Here is a 6,825-nt window from a genome sequence, read left to right on the forward strand (position 1 = left end):
TATACTCCACCACAAAACAATCAGGCTCTTAATATTCCTATGCAATTTGCCAAATAATTTATTGCTTCCAAGAGTTATTTACAAAGGGGCCGGGCGCAGTGGCTCATACCTGTAATCTCAGCATTTTGGGAGGCCGAGGCAGGCAGATCACTTGAGGCCAGAAGTTTGAGACCAGCCTGGCCAATATGGTGAAGCCCTGTCTCTACTAAAAATACAAAAATTAGCCGGGCATGGTGGTGCACACCTGTAATCCCACCTACTTGAGAGGCTGAGGCTTGAACCCGGAAGACAAAGGTTGCAGTGAGCTGAGATCACTCCACCGCACTCCAGCCTGGGCAACAGAGTGAGACTCTGCCCACCCCCACCAAAAATGTTATTTACAAAGAAAAAATCATGAAACACAAGAGGGAAAGATGACAGACAGAATCCATGCTATTCAAGTGGAAGCAAGAAACAGGCTGGTTAATTGTAAGGGAAAAAGTCCTGTTCTGGGGTGGTGATAAAAATAGAAATAATATATTGAAGGAAGAAAGAAGAGGGGAATAAAAGCTGTATTCAGGAAATAACTATGTGCTGAGAATATTCTTGGCCAAGAAAATTTGGAAAAATACACGATCCAAATGTCAATCAATAATCAAGAATATAATGGCAGCATAATTTTTCATGTCAGTCCTTTTCTGGAGTGTGCGTGTGCGTGTGTGTGTGTGGGTGTGGGTGTGTGGGTGTGGGTGTATCTTTGTTCTAGGAAAGATGAAAAAGATACACACGAACTGTAAATGCAATCATAAAGCAAGAAAGCCAAGTATTTGGAGGCCTGGTTTTGTGGGACCCACATTCTCAACCAGCACAAACAAGTCTCTTGTCAGCTTACTGATAGATAGTGACCTGATTAAAAATGTGACCAAGTGGAAAAACTTCCCTGCTGCCAAACTAGTCACTGGAACTTTGACAAGAAAGTGACAATCTAGTGGTGGGTACAAGTTCAGAGACTCATTAAAATTAAAGGAGAAAAAAAGTTAAAAAGGAGGAAAAAGTGGCAGACTAGTCATTCAGCCTTCTTAACACAACAAAATGGTTCCCAGTCTCTAATTTTTTTATATATATTCCAAAGCATCTCAAGTGATCATCACTAACAACTTATTTGTTCTAAATACAACGGACGATGTTTAGAGCCCACCTTCATGCTGTATCGGCAGCATTTCTTACTGCTGATCGTCCCTTCTTCTGTGACAGCAGATTGTCTCTCCTGCCTCTCTGCTGCTCCTTTGTCTTCTCCTCCATAGGCCCCCTGTCCTTTAATTTTGGAGTTGCTTGGAGGTTCTGTCCTATCGTCTCTCATCTCTCAATGCTATATACTGTTTTTGCTTTTTGTTTTTTGTTTTGAGACAGAGTCTCACTCTGTCACCCAGGCTGCAGTGCAGTGGCACAATCTTGGCTCACTTGCAACCTCCACTTCCCGGACTCAAGCAATTCTCTTGCCTCAGCCTCCCAAGTGGCTGGGATTACAGTTGCCTGCCAACACACCTGGCTAATTTTTGTATTTTCAGTAGAGACAGGGTTTCGCCATGTTGGCCAAGCTGGTCTCGAACTCCTGGCCTCAAGTAATCCACCTGTCTCAGCCTCTCAAAGTGCTAGGATTACAGGCGTGACCCACCATGCCTGGCCTATAGTGGCCTATATATTCTTCTAATAAAGTATTATTTACCCTCTGCCTAAAGGTACCATCTGTATGCTGAGGATCCTTAAGCCTATCCCTTGCCAAGATCTTCTAGACTTGGACAGCCAACTGCTCACTGATTACCTTCCCTGGAATGAACACCAGGCATCTACAACCCAGCAGGTCCAGAGTATCTCCTTCTACCCACACTGGTCCTCCTGTCATGCTCAGTGAACAACCTGTGGTTCGCCAGGCAACCTGGACAGACTTCCAAGCCACATCCTTCATCATTTTTTCTTCTTAAGATCACAAATATTTCCTGAGTGTCAATATGTGCCCGCACTGTGCTAGGCAGGCCCAGGACAGAGTACTAAACAAGGTCAAAGTGGTCCTTGCCATCATGGAGCTTATAGCCTTGGAGCCTTCTTCACTCCCGCCAAGACTGCCAACCCTCTGTGCTGTTCTTCAGACAGTCCTCTTCTCTCTAACCTGACTGCTGCTTTCCTGTTTTAAGCATCCATCATTTCTTGCCTTGATTGACTTAATAGCTTCCTAATTATTTTTCTGATTCCAAGCTCGCCTTTTAAAGTCATTTCCACAAATCTACCTAAAAACAATCTTATACCACTGCTGCTAAACATACGTCACTGGCTCCTTACTGTTCTTAGGATAAGGGCAAAACTCCTCACTAAGCGGCTAAAAAGAAGGGTTGGACAAAGGCCCGTAGGAGTTCTGGGAAGGAAGACACTGTGTTGTCCCTTCAAACCTGAAGTCTTTTAGTATTCATTCAACAATGTTAACCAGGAAACACTGGTTCTATTAATAAAAATAGCATATTCATTTATATCTAAAGTTAGGAATTGGCTGTGTGCATGAACTATAAAAGCATCTTTTTAAAGCTGTGTGCTTCATACATGTATAAAAATTGAGTCTTGCTCTACATATGATATATTGTCATATTATAGATGTCGTTCCATGTCATTAAGCATTCTTCTACCATATATTTTAATGACTACAGAGTATTTATTTATTTACTTATTTAGAGATGGAGTCTCATTCTGTCGCCCAGGCTGGAGTGCAACGGCACAATCTCGGCTCACTGCAACCTCTGCCTCCCAGGTTCAAGCGATTCTCTTGCCTCAGCCTCCCGAGTAGCTGGGATTAAAGGTACGCACCACCGTGCCTGGCTATTTTTTGTATTTTTAGTAGAGATGGGGTTTTGCCATGTTGGCCAGGCTGGTCTGGAATTCCTGACCTCAAGTGATGCACCTGCCTTGGCCTCCAAAAGTGCTGGCATTACAGGCATGAAGCCACCGTACACGGCCTCTTAATTATTTCTTAAATTTGGTCTTTTCCAAAATAATATATGCACAAGTTTAAAAATCTAATAGTATCAAAAGGTTTAAAAAAAAATAGCACTCTGTCTCACCTGTTCTCACTTCAGCCCTGATCCCCAGAAGCAACCACTTAAGAATATTTTAGCTGTTGCTTTTCCTAATGTATCTCTGTATGTCCGAACAGTATGCGTATGTCACTTTTTTACTGACTTGTTTACCTTATCTACTGACCTCCCAACTACTGAATTCCCTGTTTGATGTAGTCAATCACGCAGCGAATATATATTGCGCACCCACTATGTGCCAGGCACTGTTCCAGGCATTAGGAATCCAGCAATGAGCAAGACAACAAGGTCACTGCATTCATGAAACTTAAAATCTAGGAGAAAGACAAGTAAAAAGCAAACAATGAAATAAAACGATTCCATCTACTGCTATGTGCTATCAAGAAAATAAAAGAGTGATAGAGATTTAACCGCCTGACTTTCAGTAGGGTGGTCAGAAACATTTCTCCAAGGTGATGTCAGAGTTGAGCCCCTAAATGATGAGCAGGGCCTGCCATTTGAAGCTCTATGGGAAGTGCTGTGATAGGCATCAGCACATGTAACAGAGACCCTCTAACAATGGCATAAGCAAGTAAGTTTATTGTTTGCCTGATGTAGTAGCCTGAGGATAGGCCATCCAGGGACCCAGGCTCCTTCAGTTCTTCATCTGTAAGGTCCCAGGTGGCTCCACCACCTCTGTGTTCCAAACAGCAAGATGGAGGAAGAGAGAGAAGGGCAGTTCTCTATAAGGACACAACTCAGCAATTTCCCATCTCTTCTGCTCACATCTTTTTGGCTAAACCTTAGTCACATAAGCACACCTAGCTGCAAGAGAAACTTGAAATGTAATTTCTATTCTGGGCAGCTACATGCTAAGCGAAAATTCTCTTACTGTGGAAGAGGAGGAGAACACTATCTGGAACCAACTGATTTTCTGCCAAAAGCACATTTTACACAGAGGAAAGATTGAAGGCAAAGGCCCCGAGGAAGGAAAGAACTTGACTTGTTAAAGAGAAAAAACTGCCCCTAGAGGCGTTGCAGATGTGGCTGCTGTGTCACATTTGTGTCATTAGGTGGCAGCGATTAGAGAGGCTATGTCTACGCTCAGCGTTCTGCCCCGTGAACGTCTGAATGTGTAATAGTCTGACACTCCTGTTTTGTGGACTAGGCATCTGTTTTCCTTCACTGGTATCTGGGAGAGTGGGTGGGCCTTGTGAGTGGGCTTTCTGACCCTCATGCTGGGCTGGGCTGGCCACTAGGGGTCTGAAGGGACAGTGGGAAGGTAGAAGGTGCCTTCACCAGGAGCAGTCTTTATTCGTGAGTTTTAAGAGCCTGTGAGAGGATGGATCAGGTCTGGTGTGTGCTGGTTCATGCTGCACACCGTGTCAGGATCACGAAGGAAAGGACTGGGGAAGGGTTTGCTGGTGTCTCAGTTAATAGCAGTAACGGCACCCACTTTATTGTGTTCTTGATTCTGTGCCAAGCATTCTTGTTATTTAAAAACAGAGAGAGAGAGAGAGAGAGAAGGCCAGGTCACTGAACAGAGGTTAACGAAGGGGAGAGTGGGAGGATCTTAAATCAGGTAGCAGATAGGACTGAACAATGTAGAGATTTTAAAACCAGGCTAAGGAATCTCCATGGGATAGTTTTCAGCGGGTAACTGATTCGACCATTCTCTCTCATATCTACCTCTTTCCTGTTTCTTAATAGCATTACAGCCTTAATTTTGACTAAATTATTAATCACTATTTACACGGTGGATCCAGAACATCTGAGACAGGTCTCAGTGAATTCAGAAAGTTTTTCTTTTTGCCACGATTGAGGACGCGGGCCCATGACACAGCCTCAGGAAGTGCTGACGACTTGTGCCCAAGGTGGTCAGGACACAGCTTGGTTTTACACATTTTAGGGAGGCAGGAGACATCAATCAATATACATAAGAAGTACATTGGTTTGGCCTGGAAAGGCGGGACAACTTGAAGCAAAGGCAGGAAGACTCAAAGTGGGGAGGGGCCTAACAGGTCACAGACAGGTAGAGACAAAAGGTTGCATTCTTTTGAGCTTCTGATGAGCCTTTCCAAAGGAGGCAATCAGATATGCATCTATCTCAGTGAGCAGAGGGATGACTTTGAATAGAATGGGAGGCAGGTGTGCCCTAAGCAGCTCCCAGCTTGAGTTTTTCCTTTAGCTTAGTGATTTTGGGGGCCCAAGATATTTTCCTTTCACGACTTCATCATTAGTATATAAATATTGTTCACTGCAGAAAAAAGTAGTATGCTGAGATTACATGTCTTTTCCTACACAACTCTTAGCTTGCCTCAAGTTAATAATATCCTTTGTTTCTCACACACGGACAAAACTACAGAATAAGTGGCTTGATAGGTGATACGGTGGGGAATCGGGAATGAACTGAAGCTGTTATTTGTGTGCATATCAGCTTCAACTCACTCCAGATTGTCCATCATGTCACCTATCAAATCACTTATTGTGTAGTTTTTTTCTGTCTTCCAAAATCTCGTTGAAATCTCTCATCGATTGATGCCTCCTCTATTATCTTCTTATCCTTGTGAAGATATTCCTTTTTAATATCTTCCCTGCCATGTTAATGAATCTTGGCATGAGGAGGAGGAAAATAAGCATTATCTATGTACCAATTTAACTGAAATTCTATTAACATTTTAGCTTAAGAATTCTCTTATTTAACAATGACTGTTAACCTTGTAATATACCTTATGAGACTCCCTTTTGACATTTTTTGAGGCTACAGAAAAGATTTAAATGGTTTTCCATATGTCTTTGTGAAATGGTGGTTTCTTTGAATATGACTGAATGACAGGAGATGGTGAGGTGGCTTGGTTTTAATGGAGCTGTCCTTCTCCTTATCATTCAACTCCCAGCTTTGACATCACCTCTGCCCACACCATTCTCCTTCCCCAGCAACGAATTATGATCTGCTCAATTCTTTGTATAGTCCACTAGCCCTTTAAAAGCTAGCATCTCTGTCTTTTTAGTTGTTTTTCTTTTTGAGATGGAGTCTCACTCTGTAGCCCAGGCTGGAGTACAGTGGCACGATCTTGGCTCGCTGCAACCTCCACCTTCTGGGTTCAAGCGATTCTCCTGCCTCAGCCTCCCGAGTAGCTGGGACTGCAGACTGGTGCCACCACGCCTGGCTAATTTTTGTATTTTTAGAGAGACAGGGTTTCACCATGTTGACCAGGCTGGTCTCGAACTCCTAACCTCGTGATCTGCCCGCCTCGGCCTCCCAAAGTGCTGGGATTACAGGTGTGAGCCATCATGCCCGGGCTTTTTGGTTGTTTTTCAACTGCTCACCTTATTGCCCGAACTATTTCAGTGAACACTTAAATATTTCTTGCAAGTATGGATTCTGTCCAACTCTTCCCTGAGATGAAGGTTTTACTCACAACCATCTTTGATTTTTTTAAAAGATATAATTGCCATTCTTAGCTTTTATCTCCCCTATTATTATCCCAGTTGTGCTTGTGTTTAAAATTTCACCTCAGGGCTGGGCACGGTGGCTCACACCTGTAATACCAGCACTTTGGAAGGCCGAGGCACATGGATCGCTTGAGGTCAGGAGTTCCAGACCAGCCTGGCAAACGTGGTGAAACCTCATCTCTAGTAAAAATACAAAATTAGCCAGGCTCAGTGGCGCATCTGCAGTCCCAGCCACTCGGGAGGCTGAGGCAGGAGAACTGCTTGAACCCCCCAGGAGGTGGAGGTTGCAGTGAGCAGAGATGGCGCCACTGCACTCCAGCCTGGGCCACAG

At 43.8% G+C, this 6,825-nt stretch overlaps 1 non-coding gene across 1 annotated transcript; it reads left to right on the forward strand.

Annotated features, from left to right (window-relative positions):
* The first annotated feature begins 4,057 nt into the window (after positions 1-4,057).
* LOC112135330 (small nucleolar RNA SNORA17) lies at positions 4,058-4,189 on the forward strand. The gene has a single exon (XR_002916628.3). It is a non-coding gene; the product is annotated as a small nucleolar RNA SNORA17 (small nucleolar RNA).
* The last annotated feature ends 2,636 nt before the right edge of the window (positions 4,190-6,825 follow it).

Source organism: Pongo abelii, chromosome 8 (genome assembly GCF_028885655.2).
Source record: "Pongo abelii isolate AG06213 chromosome 8, NHGRI_mPonAbe1-v2.0_pri, whole genome shotgun sequence".
NCBI lineage: Eukaryota > Metazoa > Chordata > Mammalia > Primates > Hominidae > Pongo > Pongo abelii.